Here is a 20,731-nt window from a genome sequence, read left to right as displayed (position 1 = left end):
CTATTGCTCCAGCCTGGGAATGCATGCTTTTCCGTGGGTTACAGATGGGGAAACTGAGGCAGGGAGGGGCCAGCCACCATCCTGCCCCGCCATGAAGCCAGAGCCAGCGAAGACACCAGGGCAAGAGGGGTGGATAGGTAGGCAGGAGTGGCCACGAGCTCATCAAGCCCAGAGCAGATGCCTCGGGGTGAGTCAAAGCCAAAGTTCCCCGAGTAACAAGGGGCCCGGTGCCCTGGTCACTGAGACTTAGGGATCAGGTCATGGGCCAAGCCAGGGGAACCGGAATCCTCCTCACCCCACCACTACCACCGCCCACACACGGCTCCGGCAGCCCACGGCTTCGAGGGCACGACTGGGACTCAGTTCTCCCCAGAACCATGAGAAGTTGGTGCTTCATAGTCCTCAGTTCACAGATGAGAGGGATTTGGCAAACCTACGTCAGAGAGGGACGCAGAATGACTGCACTCATTTGTGAAATATAAAATATCATACGGTGATTCAATTAAAAAAAAAGGGTGGGCTGGAGCGATAGCACAGCGGTAGGGCGTTTGCCTTGCACGCAACCAACATGGCCGACCCGAGTTCGATTCCTCTGCCCCTCTCGGAGAGCCCGGCAAGCTACCGAGAGTATCTCACCCGCATGGCAAAGCCTGGCAAGCTCCCCGTGACGTGTTCGATATGCCAAACACAGTAACAACAAAGTCTCCAATGGAGACGTTACTGGGCCCGCTCGAGCAAATCGATGAACAACGGGAGGACCGTGACTATGTGGGGTTGGAGCGATAGTACAGCGGGTAGGTAGGGCACTAGCCTTGCACACACTGACCACTGACCTGGGTTCAATCTCTGGCATCCCATATGGTCCCCCAAGCACCGCCAGGAGTAATTCCTGAGTGCATGAGCCAGGAGAAACCCCTGAGCAACGCTGGGTGTGACAATGAAAAGAATGCAAATATATATATATATATATATATATATATATATATGGGCTGGAGCGATAGCACAGCTGTAGGGCGTTCGCCTTACAAGCGGCCAACGTGGCCGACCCGAGTTCGATTCCTCCGCCCCTCTCAGAGAGCCCGGCAAGCTACCAAGAGTATTCGATATGCCAAACACAGTAACAACAAAGTCTCCAATGGAGACGTTACTGGGCCCGCTCGAGCAAATCGATGATCAACGGGAGGGCCTTTATATATATATATAGTGAAACTGACACCCAAGGACGGTAGAGACAAAGGCCAGGAAGACTGCTCCAAAGTTGGAAGCCTGTCTCATGAGTTGGGGGAGTAGGCAGATAGGATAGAGATGGGATCACTAAGTCAATGATGTCTGGAGAGATCATTCGGGATGGGAGATGTGTGCTGAAAGCAGACTAAGGACCAAACATGATGGCCTCTCAGTATCTGTACTGCAAACCATAATGCCCAAAAGTAGAGAGTATGGGGGAAATTGTCTGCCATGGAGGCAGGGGGAGGGTTTGAAAGGGGGGGGGCGCGATACTGGGGACATTAGCACTGTAACACTGTCTTCCCGCTGTTCATCGATTTGCTCAAGCGGGCACCAGTAATGTCTCCATTGTGATACTTGTTACTGTGTTTGGCATATAGAATATGTCACAGGGAGCTTGCCAGGCTCTGCCGTGCGGGCAGGATACTCTCGGTAGCTTGCCGGGCTCTCCGAGAGGGACAGAGGACTCGAACCCAAGCAAGTGCGTGCAAGACAAATGCCCTACCTGCTGTGCTATCACGCCAGCCCATTGGGAACATTGGTGGTGGAAAATGTGCACTGGTGGAGGGATGGGTGTTTGATCATTGTATGACTGAAACTCAAACATGAAAGCTTTGTAAATGTAGTCACGGTGATTCAATTAAAAAAAAAAAAAGGGTGGGCCGGAGCGATAGCACAGCGGGTAGGGCGTCTGCCTTGCACGCCGCCGACCCAGGTTCGATTCCCAACATCCCATATGGTCCCCCGAGCACCATCAGGGGTAATTCCTGAGTGTAGAGCCAGAAGGAACCCCTAAGCATCGCCAGATGTGACCCAAAAAGCAAAAAAAAAAGGGTGTGTGTGTGTGTGTGTGTGTGTGTGTGTGTGTTAAGAGGCCATCAAGATCTCTGTTCCCACTAATTCAAAAAGCCCCGGATAGCTCTCTGAGAGGGACAGAGAAATCAAACCCGGGTCAGCCATGTGCAAGGCAAACGCCCTACCCGCCGTGCTATCACTCCGGCCCAAACACACCCCAACAAAAACCCACACTCAGGAGAAGTCAACAGGAAACGCCTGTGATCCGGCCTGGGGCAGCAGTTTCTGGGGGCTTCTGAGCTGCTCCTGACTCCACCATGCAAGGATGGACGCCACGGGCAGGAGCAGTGGGGGTGGGGGATGTTCCCACAGACACGATGGGGCGGGGGGTGCGCTGCAGAGACCTGCCCTGCCTGGGGCCGCCCTGACACCACCCTTGGCTCTGCATACGGTCCCCTGAGCACGGAGCCGGGGATAAGTCCTGAGCCTGGCTGGGCGTGAACAGAACAAGAAAATGAAGGAAAAGATACCCAAATGAGATGATGCAGGAGCTTGCCCATCCCCGGTTCTGTTTTTTTGGCGGACGTGCTTTTACCCAAGAGCCCCTCGTCACACTCGCCCTTTGGTTCTGAGCCCTGAAATGCTAGGCGTGGTGCGGCCCCAACAGGAGAGGAAGCACCTGGGGGAAAAATGCAACCCCTCACTCCACACCCCCCCCCCCGCCGACACACACACACACACACACACACACACACACACACACACACACACAGCCTACAGTGAGTCCCCCACACATACCCACACACCCTTTCAGCAGCAGCTGGACTGTGCTGGTGGGAGTCCCATGCGCGTGGCATGAGGTGGTCAGTGGCGTCTGCAAGAACAGAGCCCGGAACCCAGACCAGGAGGACGGGGCTGGGGCGAGAGTATAGCGGGGAGAGCGTTTGTCTTGCATGCGGCTGACCCGGGCTCAGTTTCCGGCCTCCCAATTCCCAAGTGCCGAGTGAGGAGGAGGAGGAGGGAGGAGAAAGAGGAAGGAGGAGGAGGAAGGAGGAGGAGGGAGGAGGGGAAAGGAGGGGGAGGGAGGAGGGGGAGGAGAAGAGGGAGAGGGGAGGAGGAGGAAGAGGAAGAGGAAGAAGGAGGAGGAAGAGGAAGTGAGCAGGAGGAGGAGAAGAGGGGAAGGGGAGGAGGAGGAAGAGGAGGAAGGAGAGGGGGAGGAGGAGGAGGAGGGAGGGGAGGAGGAGGAAGAAGGGGAGGAGGAGGAGGAGGAAGGGGAGGAGGAGGAGGAGGAGGAGGAGGAAGGGGAGAAGGAGGAAGAGCAAGAAAAGGAAGGGGAGAAGGAGGAGGAAGAGGAAGGGGAGGAGGAGGAGGAGGAGGAGGGAGGGAGGGGAGGAGGAGGAAGAGGAAGGGGAGGAGGAGGAGGAAGGGGAGGAGGAAGGGGAGAAGGAGGAGGAAGGGGAGAAGGAGGAGGAAGGGGAGAAGGAGGAAGAGCAAGAAAAGGAAGGGGAGAAGGAGGAGGAAGAGGAGGAGGAAGAGGAAGGGGAGGAGGAGGAGGAGGAGGAAGGGGAAGAGGAGGAGGAGGAAGGGGAGGAGGAGGAGGAGGAGGAGGAAGGGGAGAAGGAGGAAGAGCAAGAAAAGGAAGGGGAGGAGGAGGAAGAGGAGGAGGAAGAGGAAGGGGAGGAGGAGGAGGAGGAGGAGGAGGAGGAGGAGGAGGAGGAGGAGGAGGAGGAACACCTCTCCTGGGACTCTGCATTCTGCCAGTCCTTGTGCATGGCCTGTTCCTGCCTGACCACCTTCTCCCCTGCAAGCATCCTGCAGGGCAAGGGGAAAGTCTGTCTCGGGGGAGGCGGCCAACTCCCCCCCCCCCAGGGGAGCTGCGTCCCTGCCTGTCGGGCGCAGGAGGCCGAGGTCAGGCCGGGAAAGCCTCCACCGGCTGGAATGCAGCCCACAGCCACCCCGGGGCGGTGGGGTCTGGAAATGAAGTGATCCCCGAGACAGCTGATGGAACTGGAGACGGGGCCCGGGGGGAGCTGTTGCCAAATAGCCCCGCGTTGTCATGTGGACCAGGGGGCCGCCGGCTCCCGCCTGGGCTCAGCGAAAGGAAGGCTCCGGAAAAACCGGTCTGCAAGCCCGAGCTGTGTGGCAAGAGGCTGGCATCCTGGCACACCCAAGACGAGGCTGAGGCCGCCGCGGGGCTGAGGGCAAGGGGGAGGGTCATCTGATGACAGGCACAGGCTCGGGGGAGACCTGCTCGGAACTGGAAGGTTCTACGACTACTACTATTCTATTATTATTATTATTATTATTATTATTATTATTATTATTATTATGGGCTGGAGCGACAGCACAGCGGGTAGGGCGTTTGTCTTGCAAGCTCCATATGCCAAACACAGTAACAACAATGTTACTGGGCCCACTTGAGCAAATCCATGAACAACGGGAGGACAGTGCTACAGTGTTACATTACTATTATTATATGCCTGGCACCATGATGATGATGATGATGATATGCCTGGCACTGTGCTCGGCACAGCATAAGCCTTTGCCTCGTTTAACCTTCACCCCAACCCTATAAGATAAGACTGCCAGAGATGCTTCGCATGGAGGATGCCCAGGTTTGGTCCCTAACCGCACAGTCCCCTGAGCACCACTAGGAGCAATCCCTGAGCACTGAGCCTGGAGTCCTCCTGAGCATTGCTGGGAGTGGGGGGGCCAAAAGCCAAACCCCAAGCCCCCCTCCCAATTTGAAAATAGATGCTACGATGCCTGCCGCGTAGTCGGTGTCGAAAGAAGCCTGCTGTCCCCCACCTCCCTGGACTTCTGGAAGCCTTGGCAGTCACAGCCAGGCCTCAAAGCAGACGCCCAGTTGAAAAGCTACTCCAGCCTCACTGCGCCGATAAGAAATACCGAATGCCCTGAACAAACACCATGACCTCTTAGCACCTGTACGGCGAACCATAATGCACAAAAGGAAAAGAAGAGAGAGCAAGAAGGAAAGTGTCTCCCAGAGAGGGGGGCTGGGGGTGGGGAGTGGAGGGTTGGGAGACGGTGGTGGGGACCCAGGGGACATTGGTGCTGGGAAACGTACACTGGTGGAGGGATGGGTGTTGGGTCATTGTATGACTGAAACCCAATTATGAACAGCTTTGTAAGGGTCTATCTCACGGATATCCAATTAAAAAAAAATTTTTAATGGGGCTGAAAAAAAAATGGGTCTGGACACAGCTGACCCAGGTTTGATTTCCAGTATCCCACATGGTCCCCCGAGCACCGCCAGGAGAAATTCCTGAGTGCAGAGCCAGGAGTAACCCCTGAGCATCACCGGGTGTGACCCAAAAAGCATGAAAAAAAAAAAAGGAACATGGCGTTCATGCCCCGTTCAATCAGCTTAATCAATGGCTAAATAAATAGCAGAACTTCTACATTTTGGGGTCTGGAGCGATAGCACAGCAGGTAGGGCGTTTGCCTTGCACGCGGCTGACCCAGGTTCGATTCCTCCGTCCCTCTCGGAGAGCCCAGCAAGCTACCGAAAGTATCCTGCCCGTATGGCAGAGCCTGGCAGGCTCACCGTGGCATATTCGTTTTTTTTTTCTTTTTATTAGTGAAACATCATGTAGTACAGTTATAGATTTACAATTTTTTGTGCTTGGGTTTCGATTATACAATGATCAAATACCCATCCCTCCATCAGTGCCCACTCTCCACCACCATGGATAATATCCCTCCCACCCCCACCCCACCCCCATCCCACCCTGCCTCTGTGACAGGGCATTCCCTTTTTTTCTCTCTCTCCCTTTGGGTGTTGTGGTCTGCAAAAGAGGCATTGAGTGGCAATCATGTTCGGTCCATAGTCTACTTTCAACATGCATCTCCCCTCCTGGGAGGATCCTCCAAACACCCTTTATTTGGTGCTCCCTTCTCTATCTGAGCTGCCCTTTCCCCTAGAATGACCGTAGCGTATTCGATATGCCAAAAACAGTTAACACAATGGAGATGTTACTGGTGCCCGCTCGAGCAAATCCATAAACAATGGGCGACAGTCAGAAAGAAAGAAGAAAAGCCTGCTGGACACAGATGAAGGAATGAAGGACGACGGAGTGCCTTTTAGCGACGAGGGGAGGGCGCAGGGGAGGGCGGTGACTGGCCAAGGACGACAGCGGCAGCTGGCACAGGAGCCTCCCTCTAAGCCTGCGGGGGCCCAGCTGGCAGCCCTGCGCGGGCATCCAGCCGTCCAGGCCTACCGAGACTTGTTCAGGAGCTGACTGAGTACCCCGGAGGCACCCAGGGCAGCGCTCACAGATGGCCCTTTTCATGTTCCCGAACCCAGGCACGCCCTGGAGACGCCAAGGATTCTGTTCCAGGTAACAGCAACAGAGCAACAGAGCAAGTCACACAAGTCCGCGGCTGTCCTGGGGCATCTAAGAGTTAGGCTGACACTGTGCTGTAAAGGATCAAGCGTGAGACAGCTTTAGGTCTCAAAGCACAAATTGATCAAAAAGAATGAATGGGGGAGGGGGCGGGGGCTGGAGCGATAGCACAGCGGGGAGGGCGTTTGCCTTGCACACGGTCACCTGGATTTGATTCCCGGCATTCCACGGGGTCCCCCGAGCACCGCCAGGAGTAATTCCTGAGTGCAGAGCTAGGAGTAACCCCCGTGCATTGCCGGGTGTGACCCGAAAAGGAAAAAACAAAAAGGATTAATGGGGGGTGATGGATCGATAGCACAGCTGGTAGGACGTGTTAGACCTGCACGCAGCTGACTTGGGTTCAATCTCCAGCACCCCATAGGGCTCCCCGAGCCCACCAGAAGTGATCTCTGAGCACAAAGCCAGGAGTCAGCCCTGAGCATGTTCAGGAGTGGCCCCAAAACAAAAATAACAACAAAAAATAATTTTTTAATTAATAAAAAGATGGGAGCAATTGGCCTTGCACGTGGCCAACCCAGATTCAATACCCGGCATTGCAGATGGTCCCCCGAGCACTGCCAGGAGTAATTCCTGAGTGAAGAGCCAGGAGTAAGCCCTGGGCATCATTAGGTGTGTTCCACCCCCCCCACACCCCCACCACCACCAAGAAAAAAAGAATCAACGGGGCTGGAGAGATAGAGCAGAGTTTAAAGCCACTTGCCTTGCATTCCGTCCACCCAGGTTCAAAGCCCCACACCACATACGGTTCCCCCCCTCCCCCCAGCAATGTCAGTGGTCACTGCACAGCAGAGAGCTAGGAGCCGCCCATAAGCAGGGCCGCATGGCCCCAAGATAAAATGAAATGAAAAGAACCGATTTCTAAGATACGATACGTTATCACCTGTGCATCCTACTTTTTTGCTCAGAGGGAAAAGCTGGCTCCCTGGTGATGGCTACCGAGTGATAAGGGTAATGACTCTGTTGAGGTGTCTTGGCTTCGAATGAAAGAACAGAGCTTGCAGCCTTGGCTGGCTTCCTTTCACGAGGATTTCTCTGCAGCGCCTGATAACGGAGGGTGGCTGAGACCTGCCAGTAGAACTTCCGGGGTGCAGCTCCAATTTATCAACCAAGGAGATGTCGGGCTCTGAGCCCTGCGGTGTTGCTTCGACCGTGCCCGACCTCGTATATTCCCTCTGGCCCCCAGAGCTATGTCTTACATGATAAAACACATTGTAAGTGAAAATGATTTCTGGCAACATGGGGTGCAGGATGGGCCCCGTGTTAGGCATGGAAACGCAATGGGACTCCTTGCAAATCTCCAGCAGAGGCTCTTGGGAGACTGGGCACGTGCTCAGTCAGCAGCAGCATTTTTTTTTGTTGTTGTTTTTTGCTTTTTTGGGTCACACCCCAAGATGCACAAGGGTTACTCCTGGTTCATGCACTCAGGAATTACTCCTGGCCGTGCTTGGGGGACCATATGGGATGCTGGGAATTGAACCCGGGTCGGGCCACATGAAAGGCAAACACCCTACCCACTGAGCTATCACTCCAGCCCCAGCAGCAGTATTTTGAAAGGAAGTTTTCTTCCTGAGTGGTCGATCTCTATGGTCGGTTTCAAATGTTCAGTAAAGCCCGTTGTCAAAGGGGCCAGAGTGATAGCACAGTGGGGAGGGTGTTTGCCTTGCATGAGGCCAGCCCGGGTTTGATTCCCAGCATCCCATATGGCCCCCCCGAACACTGCCAGGAATAACTGCTGAGTGCAGAGCCAAGACTTAACCCCGGGTGTGACCCCAAAAAGAAAAAAACAAAAAAAAACATGTTGTAAAAAAGATAGGTTGTTTGCAGCACTATTCACAATAGCCAGAATTTGGAAACAACCCATGTGCCCAAGAACAGACAAGCGGATAAAGAAGCTATGGTCCAAGGGCCCAGGGCGATAGTACAGCTGGGGAGGGCATTTGCTTTGCAAGCAGCCAAGTCAGGTTCTATCCCCAGCATTCATATGGTCCCCTGAGCACTGCCAGGAGTCATTCCTGAGTACAAAGCCAGGAGTAGCCCCAGAGCATTGCCAGGTGTGGCCCAAAAGCAAAAATGAAAAAACGAAGCTATGGTACATCTATACAGCGGGATGCGGTCACGGTCCTCCCGTTGTTCATCGATTTGCTGGAGCGGGACCAGTAATGTCTCCATTGTGACACTTGTTACTGTGTCTGGCATATCGAACACGTCACGGGGTACTATGCAGCAATTAGAAAAAAAGAAGTCATGAAATTTGCTGACCCATGGAGGGAGAGGACCATGCTGAGTGAAATGAGTCAGAGGGAAAGACAGAATAATCGCACTCATTTGTGAGATATAAAGAAACATTAATAGGAGAATAATACTCAAAAGTCAGGGGCTGGAGCAATAGCACAGCGGGGAGTGCATTGGCCTTGCACGCAGCTGACCGGGTTCAATTCCCGGCATCCCATATGGTCCCCCGAGCACCGCCAGGAGTAATTCCTGAGTGCAGAGCCAGGAGGAACCCTTGTACATCGCCAGGTGACACCCAAAAATAAATAAATAAATAAATAAATAAAATTTAAAAAATAAAAATTAAAAAATTTTAAATTAAAAATAAATAATAAAAAATAAAAATAAATAAAATAAAAAATAATAAATAAAATTAAATTAAATAAATAAAATTTAAAATAAATAAATAATAAAATAAAAAATTAAAAAAATTAAAAATTTTAAAAAATTAAAAAACTAAAAAAAAAAAAGACAATAGAAACGAAGGCCAGCTGGACCGGGCCTTAATAGGAAGCTTGCCACAATGGGGGCAGGGCGGGCGGTTAGGATAAAGAAGGGCCACTACGACAGTGACAGGACTGGAAGTGGTCACTCCAGACAGGAGCCGAGCGCTGGAAGGAGGTAAAGGGATCTGCACGATGCCCTTTCAGTAACTACTGCAAACCGCAGCGCCAAAGAGATGAAAAGAAAACAGAAAAGCGCCGGCTGTACAGGCAGGCTGTGGGCAGGAGGGAAACTGGGGACACTGGCCGAGGGAAGTGGACACGGGTGGGACTGCAACTCGATCATGAACCACTCTGTAACTTTGTATCTCACGGTGATTTCATAAATACAAAAAAAAAAATTGGGGGGAGGGGAGGGGCCTTTTTTGGGTCACACACAGCGATGCTCAGGGTTCACTCCTGGCTCTGCACTCAGGAATCACTCCTGGAAGTGCTCAGGGGACCCTATGGGATACCGGGGAACAAACCCGGGCCGGTTATGTGCAAGGCAAATGCCCTCCCCGCTGACCTATCGCCAATACAAAAATGTTTTTATAAAAAAACAAAAAATAAATTGTTGCAGCTGGCTTCTCCTCTGTCAAACACTTGTCCATGTCAGCAATAAGGCTGTTGTCCTTATTATTGTTGTCTTATTATTGTTAACAATATATCTAACATAAAAGTAATACATAAGATTAATAATATATCTTTTTTTAAATTTTTTATAATTTTATTTATTGAATCACCATGAGAGCAGTTACAAAGCTTTCGGGTTAAGTCTTGGTCATACAATGAAACACCCATACCTTCACCAGTGCCCATTTTCCACCCCCCAAAACCCCAGTATACCCTCATCCCACACCCTCCCCCCACCTGTGGGGCAGATGATTTCCACATTACTCTCTCTCTACTTTGATCACATTCAACATTTTGACACAAGACCCACCATTATTATTTGAGATTTTACCCCCACACTCAGATCTGCTGAAAAGTCATCAGCAGACAATTTGTTTTCTATTGCTGGTTATGAATAACATATGATGTCGCATGGCTGCAGTAGTGGCCGCACAATTTTGAAATTCCGAAATTTTAATACTTAAATCTGGAGGGATTTCTTCCAAAGCCTGCTGAGTTTCGAGATTTGTTTCTGAGTCCCTGGGATCATGGCCGTTAAGCAGCTTGATCAGGAGCCAGAGAGGCCGTTTGTGGGCGATGACTTGGGGTCTCATTGGTGTGGGGGGGACACGCCCGGCTCCACCCCCATCCTGTGAGGCCCTGAGTATCTCGTCACTGCAGGCCCAAACCTGACTATTTGGTGGCCTCTGGAGGATGGTGGCCACCAGGCCACCAGGGGGAACAGGCCAAGGCACGAAACCTATTCCCAGCTGGGTTGGTCCAGCACCGGTAACCTACTACAGGGACAGGACGCATTTCTGCCAAAAGCCGCTGGGTTTCAAGATTTGTTTCTGAGTCTCTGGGATCATGGCCATTAAGCAGTTCAATCAGGAACCAGAGAGGTCATGCCTCCAATTATATAGCTGAGCCGGAGGTGGTTTGTGGGTGTGTTTCCCACATACCTAACTTTATTGGCCGTTTACTTTCTTGATAAACTTTGCCCCAAGTTTTTGGGGTCTGGCCAAAGGCACAGCAGCAATTTTGGGGTATCTGGAAGTCTGAAGGCGCCATCAGGCTGCTGATGCACTCGCCTCACAGGTACAGAGTGACCTGCTGGCGGCACCATACCCCCTAAGATTAATAATATATCTTATTGTTAGTCTCATTATTGTTACTAGCACTAAGGCCTTATTCTTTTTTTTTTTTTTTTTTTTTTTTGCTTTCTGGGTCACACCCGGTAATGCTCAGGGGTTCCTCCTGGCTCATGCACTCAGGAATTCCTCCTAGCGGTGCTCGGGGGACCATATGGGATGCTGAGAATCTAACAACAGTCAGCAAGCAAGACAAACGCCCTACCCACAGTGCTATCGCTCCAGCCCCAGGGCCTTATTCTTTTATGTGTCTGCTGGAAGAGCATTTTAATTCCCTTCCAGAACTTTTCCTTTGCATTCACAAACTGGTTACCTGGCTGGTAAGAGGCCTTGCCAGGGGGCATCTCAGTGTTCAACATTCCCTCAGGGAGCTGGTTTCTAGCTCTGGATTTAAAGAGACTTGCAAGTTTCTGATGTCTGCGTTATCCCCAAGAGCCAAAATCTGGAACCAGCCCAAGTGCCCAAGATCAGATGACTGAATAAAGGACCCGTGATCCGTATACGGGTTGGGCTACTACTCCTGTAAGTCAAGGGGGATCTCGTGAAATTTGCAATGGGTGGATCTGGAGAGTGTCAGGAGGAGTGAGGTTAGACCGCAGAGGGCCAGACACAGGATGATCTTATGAAGAAACATAGCAGAGTAACAACACAGACCAAGGCATCAGAAGCCCAGAACAGGTCTTCAGGAAGAAAACTGCAGCTGGGGGGTGGGGGGTGGGGGGGACAGGACACTCACACACGGCCGAGGGAAGCTAAAGTTCTGGTGGCGGGTGCGATGCTGGAATCGTTTCTGCAGGGAGCCCTGCCGTTATCAATACTGCAGACCACAGTATTGATCTACAAGTGGCCAAGCCGAGTTTAATCCCCAGCAACCCACATGGTACCCCAAGGAGAAATCCAGGAATGATCCCTGAAACCCTGAAATATTACAAGAAGAAGGAAGGAGGGAAGGAGGGAAGAAGGAAAGGAGCTTAAAACTGTGAAAAGAAAAAAAACTGAAAAAGCCACTTGAGGGGCTGGAGCGATAGCACAGCGGGTAGGGTGCTTGCCTTGCACATGGCTGACCCGAGTTCAATTCCAGCATCCCTATATGTATATAGTCCCCCGAGCACCGCCAGGAGTCACTCTTGAGCAGAGCCAGGAGTAATTCCTGTGTATTGCCAGTGTGACCAAAAAAAGCAACTTGAGAATCCTCCTTTCCCTAGAAAGGAAGTTGTAAGAGGCAGTTGTAAGAGGCCAATTCCGTTGTAAGAGGCCAAATAATTGGCCTCACTTGGATGCTTGTGTGGGAGAACGATCAGAACACACGTAAAGCTGGCTCCTGGGTCCTAAGGCACGGCGTGGGGCTGTCCCCGAAACTGAGATCACAGACCGTTATGGGTCCATCAATAATAAAGACGTTATTTCGAACTGTTGCAAGAATAACCACAATGTAACACACCTACACAAAGTGCCACTGATGTGCTTGGGTGAGAGCCGGTTTCCAAGGTGCCCCCACCCGACTCCACTCCCAACCCCCCCCACCCCCCTGCAGAAAGAGAAAGGGGTTTGAGAGATCTGCTCACTGTAGGTTGCAACAATCTTTCAAATTCTAGAAGAAACACTATCTGGAGAAATGTAATAACACACCCGGCAGTGATTCTGATAGACTTACATTGCTTACAAAGGAAAAGAACAAAAACCCAGCGAAGTGCTCCCAGGAAGGCAGTTGGGTGTGCTGAGCCCCGCTTCTGTCTGGCCTTTTGATAAACAGCAGGGGAGGGCGAGCTCTGGTGGGCCCCCAGCACAGCCGGGAAAGCAAAAGCAAAAAAAAAATTAAACTTTAAAAGCAGTTCAGGTTCAGCCCAGCATCTTACAACCACCACGGAGTCCATTTAAGAACTAGTTGGGGTCAGAGCAATAGGGCAGCGGCTATGACGCCTGCCTTCAAGGGGCCAACCCGAGTTTAATCCCCAGCACCCCACATGGTACCCCAAGGAGAAATCCAGGAGTGATCCCTGAAACCCTGAAATATTACAAGAAGAAGGAAGAGGAAGGAAGGAAGGAAGGAAGGAAGGAAGGAAGGAAGGAAGGAAGGGGGAGAGGAGGAGGAGGGAGGGAGGGAGGGAGGGAGGGAAGGAGGAACGAACTGCAGAAACAAACCAACGAACGCTACCAATGGAATGAGTTGGTCAGGGCAGGGGAAATAACTCAGAAGGCGAGTGCCGACGCTTTGCAGGCTGAGCTCTGGGTATGATCCCTGGCACTACTGATTCCCTGGGCACCAAGCTGGTGTGGACCACCCCTCCCCAAAAGGGCAGGAGGGGCGGAGGAGGAGAAGCAGCAGTTTATCTATCAAAGCGATAGACCCTAAAATAAATATACTCATTCAAAAATAAAACTAGTAGCCAGAGAGATAGTACGGAGTGACTTAGGGCACTTGTCTTGCACATGGCCCACCCTGGTTCAATCCCTGGCACCACATTAAGGGTCCTCTGAGTCCCATCAGGGGTGATCTCTGAATGCAGAGCCAGGAGTAGGCCCTGAGCACTGCCAGGTGTGGCCCAAATCACCCCCACACACATACACACCGCACACACACACACACACACACACATACACACACACACACACACACACAGAGGCTCAATACAGAATTACTCTATCAGCCAATACTTCCACTGCCAGGGGTCTGCCCAGGAGAAATGAACCCAGGAGTTCATACGGAAGCAGGACCTGGAAAGACAGGGCAGCGCTGCTCCTTTAAGAGGGTGGAGACTCTTTCTACCCCCACCAGCTACAGAGAGAGCAGTCAGTGGGGATTCTCCAGTGATACCTGTGGAAAGCTACTCAGCCCTGAAGAGGGAGGAAAACTACTTAGCCGTGAAGAAGGAGGGGCACAGGGCAAGCTCACGGCTGGGAAGCACTCTGCTCACTGAAGAGTCAGGTGCCAGACCACAGGCAGCAGAATTCCACTCTCACGAGCAGACTCAACGGTTGCCTTTGGCCAGGACGGAGGAGCCACTGGCGGGGGGGGGGGGGAGGGGGGGGGGGCGAGAGGGTAGCAGTGACAGCAAATTTCACAGATTTCCCTCTGCGGAGAGGCTGGTGAAAGTGCTCTAAAATTTCGAGGCAGGAGAGAAACCCGGAAGGCGTCCAACTCAGAAGGCTTGAAGTGGTCAGAGCTGGTTTTGCTCCTCATCTCAGAGATTACAAGGGGGACAGAATTGTTCCTTGCTTTGTTCTGGGGGCTACATGTGGCCATGCTCAGGGGTTCCTCCTGGCTCTGCACACAGGGACCAGGCCTGGCGGTGCTCAGGGGACCCTATGGGATGCCGGGGGCCGAACCCAAGTCAGCCGGAGGCAAGGCGAGCGCCCTCCCCGCTGTGCTAGTGCTCCAGCCCCTCCCTGATTCTTGCCCATTTTTTCAAAAGGGACCGAAGAGGGCACAAGGTGTTAAGGCCTGGCAAGCAGCCGACCCAGGTCCAATCCCGGGCACCATGATAGGGTCCCCCAAGCCCCACCGGGAGTGGCCCCTGAACACAGAGCCAGGAGTTAGCCCCGAGCACCAACAACGATGGCCTCCAAACCGACATTAATTAATTAATAGGTGAAAATAAAAAGCAGAAGAGTGAAAGTTAACTAAGAGGCCAAGGGTTCATCTGGTCCATGAAAGCAACCACACAGGACGACGCTGAGAGCTGTGATCGTCACACGGACCCTGCGTCACGGCACCACCAAACACCCGCTAACAAGCACCGCTGGCCAGGTCCAACCCACTCTCGGCTGCAGAACAGCGCCCGTTCCCGGATGGCCTTTCCATTTTTCAGAGGGCTAGAAAAAGAAAACACCGAAACAGAACGCGAGGTCACGTTTTGATGGGTGACTGGGGCGGGGGAGGGCTTTGCTTATTCGCTAGTGTTTGTTTTTTGTGCCACACTGAGAGGTGCTCAGGGCTGATTCCTGGCTCTGCGCTCAGGAATCCTTCCTGGCCAGGCTTGGGGGACCGTCTGGGGTGCCGGGCCAGTCTTGTGCAAAATAAGCACCTTCCTTATCACTGTTCTATGGCTCTGCAATGCTAGTGCATGGCACACAGTGTTGGATAACACTTAGCTGCTCCCGCAGGGAGCTTAAAGTTTATTGAGCCATCCCTACCACAGAGCAACTGAGGCACAAGTAATAATCCTATATTGCTTTCCTCTTTCCTTGATGCCATTTGGACGATTTATTTAGCAATGTCCTTTTTGTATCGACACAGGAAGATGATGCTATGCTATGTAATGTGGGAGTTAATTGACTCCAAAATAATATTTATTCCTGGGCATCTGTATTTACTTGATTTAAGGCTCGGTTGCCCTTAGTTCCTAGCACTCCAAGAGCAGGGCCCCGACGAGGGACTGATGGGCCCAGGGCAAGCTGGGAGCTAGCTACCCTGGCATCGAAATGGGCCAGGCCACGCGCCATGATACTTAACTCTAAGTTAAGAGCACGGTCATGGACAAACTCTGTCATAACCCAAAAGAGGTAACTGAAAAAGGACCCTGCTGGGGTTAGGATGACTAACCTGGCCTGAGGACTGTGGTCTGGCACATATTGTGAGATGTCCTCAAGAAGGACCAAACTTTAAGCTTGGTTATCGGCCGTGCGACATCTTATTATGACATCTCATTCCTACTTTGACCCACTGGCAGGCTACCGAATGTAGCCTGCCCACACGGCAGAGTCTGACAAACTCCCCGTGGCGTACCCAATATGCCAAATACCAGTAACAATGATGGGTCTCATTCTCCTAAAGAGCCTTGAATATAATCTCAGGGCTAGGATGAAGGAGACGTTACTGGGGCCTGCTCGAGGCAATCGATGAATAACAGGATGATCTGTGATCTGTGATCTCTTACTGTGCTCATCCAAAATGGCACTGCTAGAAAGATTAGAAGTACTTTGACTACAACTATTTAAGTGGATTACTAGCTGAGTAAAGAAGAAAGCAACACACCCTGGATGGAATCCCACCCTTGATCAGTCTCCTAGTAATCTGGAGTTATCTCCTTAGATGAGATCTTGCCCTTGGGTTGATCTCCTGGAGGAGTCACCTTACCTCTCTTTGTTGATTGGTTTAATGTTCAACCCCACCTTTGTGTCACCACCCTACATGATTTCTATGTGAACTACGCTGTAAGGGGCTGGGGGTTAGGAAGTCACAGAAGGCAGTCAGGAGGTCCCTGAAGTCAGAGAGTCATCAATCAGAGAATCAGTAGCCCAAGGTCGAGGTCACCAAGGTCAGAGAATCAGAAATCAGAGGGTCAGTGGTCAGAAGGTCACAGAGGTCAGATAATTGGGTCATCAGTAGAAGGAGTCAGGCTGACGTGGGCAGGCAGATAGGGAAGGCCCCCTCCGAAGGCAATGGCAGTAAATCTCCTGGGAAGTGACAGCCCTGACCTCATGGAGAACTGGAGCCTTGTTTGAACTGCAGACCTCGAGGAGGTCGCACCAACCCCCTCCCACAGAAGCTCCTGCAGAAACAAGGCAGGAAAGGAATTCCACAGAAGACCATCGCCACTCCCAACCCCCTTGGTAACCTCCCTAGCAATGGACTTTGACCTAGGTAGAAGCCCCACACCAGGGCAGGTTGGAGAAACCCTATAAAGGCCACCTTGAACAAAGGAAGGGCACGCAGATGCTGCCCGAGCCCTTGTCCTGCCTGAACACATGTGCCGCCCGCATCTCCCCTCTTGAGATGTGGACTTTCGTGTTTTCATACATAATGCCGGGGTGTGTGTAGGGGTTCTCTCCGCCCTCGGAGAAGCCCGGGAAGATAGAGCAGGTTACTCTCCACTCTCTCCCACTATCTCTCCCTCCTTCCCTAAAAAACCTCCAAATCAAAAGCAGTGTGATTTCACTGCTTCGTCTACTCCTGAAATTCCTTTCTGCGAGGCGAGACAAGAACCCAGGAACCCTGGGTCCCGGGTGGGAGAGGCAGATGGGGAGAGAGTGACCGACTTTTTCCTCCCCGCTTCAGATAAGTCACCCGTAGGGCCCACCGACATCAAGGCCAGTCACCGAGGTCAGAAGGCGAAGACAGTCAGAGAGTTAAGCCATCAGAGGCTCACGAGGTTGCCGAAGTCAGATCAGAAGGATAGAAGGTGGGAAGAAGACAGGAGAAGATAACGGCAGCTGACTAGAGACCAGGAGACGGAGAGAGAGAGAGAGAGAGAGAGAGAGAGAGAGAGAGAGAGAGAGACAGACAGACAGACAGAGACAGAGACTGAAGGAGAAGACAACGGCACGGACAGAAGACAGAGACAGCAAAGAGCACAACAGCACACACAGAAGCAGAGCGCGAAGGAAGAGGACAGAAAGAGAGCACAGCAACGCAAGAAGACTTGATCACTTGACTTCCCGTTAATCGTCGATTTGCTTGAGCGGGCGCCAGTAACGTCTCCATTTGTCCCTGTCGCGTGCTAGTGTAGCCCAATGGCGTCTGTTCGCTCTAGGAACACGAAGAGCCTCAAACCGATCGTTCATGATCTTGATGAAGAAGTCTGACCCTCTGGTAGGTGGGCAGCCACGCGGTCTTTTGACATCCCATGGAATCCAGTCAGTAACGGCTCTAGTCCAGCGGTCATCTTTAAATCTCATTACGTGACCAGCCCATCTGATTTTCGACGCCTTGGCAAATGAGACAGCATCTCCTGATTCTTGATCGTCGACGGATGTCGGAACTCCAGATTCTTTCTCTCGTTTGAGTGAAACGTGATATTCCAAGCATAGCTCTTTCGATTCCTCTTTGGGAGACCCAAATAGCATTCTCATCCTGCTTTTGTAAAGCCCAGGTCTCTGAGGCGTATGTTAATGCAGGGAGAACAGTGGAATCAAAGAGATGTGCCTGGAGCCGGAGGAAGAAGACAACAAGGAGGAAAATGCAAGAAGACAACAAGGAGGGAAACGGAGACTTTGGAGACCTTGCGGTCTGCAAGGAGACGAGGATGATGGAACCCTGATGACCGAGTCTATGGCCGGAACGATGCCCATGACTGCGTCATAAAGAGAGAGACTGGCAAGGGAGCCCGCCGGTCGCCCATCCTCTACCGGCCTCTGGGAAGGTGCACATTTTCCACACCCAAAAACCCAGTTTCCCCCCAATCCCACTCCTCCCCCTACCTGTGTGGCAGATGATTTCCATGTTACTCTCTCTCTACTTTGATTACATTTGGTATTTTGACACCAAATCCAGCATTATTTTTTTGGGATTTTACCCCAACACTGGGCTGGGGCGATAGCACAGCAGTAGGGCATTTGCCTTGCACGAGGCCGACCCGGCCAACCCAGGTTCGATTCCTCCGCCCCTCTCAGAGAGCCCAGCAAGCTACTGAGAGTATCTTGCCTGCACGGTAAAGCCTGGCAAGCTCCCCGTGATGTATTCGATATGCCAAGCACAGAAGCTCTAGCAAATCCGTGAACAACGGGAGGACAGTGCTACAGTGTTACCCCAACACTCAGATCTTAGGTACTTTATCGTATTGCGTGTTGAGTTGAGGTTGGCGTGAGATGACCAACCAATTTCCAAAAAAAAAAAAAACTCAGCAGGTGGGGTTGGAGCCATAGCACAGTGGATAGGGCGTTTGCCTTGCATGCGGTTGACCAGGGTTCGATTCCCAGCATGCTTTGTGTTTATTTGTAACTTCTTTCTTTTGTGCTCTGTTGACTTACATTTATTGTTATTCTCTTCTCCTGTCACCGAAATTTCACCGAAACTCTTCAGTGCCACCCTCGAGAACATCATGCGACGACTGGAATGGGAAGGAATGGGAGTAAAGATAGATGGTCGGCAACTACACCACCTCCGCTTTGCTGATGACATTGTTTTAATAACACCAAACATCAGCCAAGCGGCACAAATGCTGGCCGACTTCGACCGTGAGTGTGGAAAGGTCGGACTACAGCTGAATCTTATGAAGACAATGTTTATGAGAAACAGCCTCGTTCCTGACGCCCCATTCGCTCTCAACGGAATGACCATCTCTGAATGCAACAGCTATGTATACCTAGGTCGAGAGGTCAACATGACAAATGACCTGGCACCCGAGCTGCACAGGAGGAAGAGAGCGGCTTGGAACGCCTTCAAGAACGTCGAAGAAATAGCTAAGAGGACGAAGAACCTCCGGCTCCGGGCACATCTCTTTGATTCCACTGTTCTTCCTGCATTAACATATGCCTCAGAGACCTGGGCCCTACGCAAACAAGATGAGAACGCCATTCAGGTCTCCCAAAGAAGAATAGAAAGAGCTATGCTTGGAATATCACGTTTCACTCAAATGAGAGAAAGAATCCGGAGTTTCGACATCCTTCAACGATCAAGAATCAGGGATGCTGTCTCATTTGCCAAGGTGTCGAAAATCAGATGGGCTGGTCACGTAATGAGATTTAAAGACGACCGCTGGACTAGAGCTGTTACCGACTGGATTCCACGGGATGTCAAAAGACCGCGTGGCCGCCCACCTACCAGAGGGTCAGACTTCTTCGTCAAGATCATGAACGATCGGTTTGAGGCTCTTCGTGTTCCTAGAGCGAACAGACGCCATTGGGCTACACTAGCACGCGACAGGGACAAATGGAGACGTTACTGGCGCCCGCTCGAGCAAATCGACGATTAACGGGAAGTCAAGTGATCAAGTGATTCTCTTCTCCTTAAGTCCTTAGCATAGTTAATTCGGAGCAATGTCCTTTTTGTATGGGCACAAGAAGACAGTTAATGCTATGATTTGTAATGTGGGAACTGACTCCGGACAACATCACCTCCGCTGCATCTGTTCTCTCGACCTAAGCCTCAGTTGCCCTTACTTCCTAGCACCCCCAAAGCAGGATCCCGACAAAAGACTGCATGGACCCAGGGCAAGCGGTGAGCTACGTGCTACCCTGGCACTGAAATGGGCCTGGCCAAAGTGCCATAATAAAGTTAATAAAGTTAGGAGCGTGGTCACAGACAAATGGTGTCATGATCCGAAAAGCAATAACTAGATTCGGACCCTGCTAGGGCTAGGAATGATTAATGCGCCTGAGCACTGTAGTCTGAGTCTGTGGCAAGATGTCCCCAGGAAAGTCACCCTACACGGTCAACTCTTACTGTGCCCATACAAAATAAGTAAAATGAAGATGTTGATCAAGATGTTCATTAAGTTACTGGACTAAGGAGAGCAGACACACTCCTACAGTGGTATTTTGCTCTTAAGCGGAAGAAGGGCTTTTGATACGTTGATTGTGCTACTAGCGGGGTGTGGTGGCTACCCCCCAAAGCTGGGGAATTGGAGAGAGATCAGAGAGAGACCAGGGCAGCGAGATGGAGCCCGGAGAGACTAGCAGGGGACAGAGGGAGAAGAATGCAGGGGAAAAATGCAGGATCAGGCGCGTGGAGAGAGAGAGAGACCAGGGTGCGAGACGGAGCCTGGAGAGATGAGTGGGAGAGACAGGAGACAAGAATGAGGGGCAAGGGGCTGGAGTGATAGCACAGCTGGTAGGGCATTTGTCTTGCACATAGATCCGACCTAAGTACGATTCCCAGCATCCTATATGATCCCCCTGAGCACCGCTAGGGGTAATTCCTGAGTGCAGAGCCAGGAGCAACCCCTGTGCATCGCCGATTGTGACCCCCAAAAAAGAAAAAAAAAAAAAAGAATGAGGGGCAGTGTGAGACTAGAATGGCTGGGGGGTGCCTTAGGGACTGGGGCAGGCACCTGGTGAGAATGGAATAAACTGATCATCAACCGGCTTGGCCCTCAAGTCCTCC

General features: G+C 51.7%; 1 protein-coding gene across 1 annotated transcript in view; it reads left to right on the top strand.

Moving 5' to 3' along the window:
* The window catches only part of TSPAN11 (tetraspanin 11), a 271,039-nt gene extending 250,821 nt beyond the window's left edge, over positions 1-20,218 (top strand). Inside the window, exon 9 of the mRNA XM_056117862.1 lies at positions 20,209-20,218. The gene's annotated coding sequence lies outside the window, so the exon portion shown is untranslated. The remainder of the gene's footprint in view (positions 1-20,208) is intronic.
* The last annotated feature ends 513 nt before the right edge of the window (positions 20,219-20,731 follow it).

Source organism: Sorex fumeus, unplaced genomic scaffold, assembly GCF_029834395.1.
Source record: "Sorex fumeus unplaced genomic scaffold, SorFum_2.1 ptg000036l, whole genome shotgun sequence".
Classification (NCBI taxonomy): domain Eukaryota; kingdom Metazoa; phylum Chordata; class Mammalia; order Eulipotyphla; family Soricidae; genus Sorex; species Sorex fumeus.
Note: the sequence above shows the minus strand (reverse complement) of the source record. Positions and strands in the feature narration are given on the sequence as shown.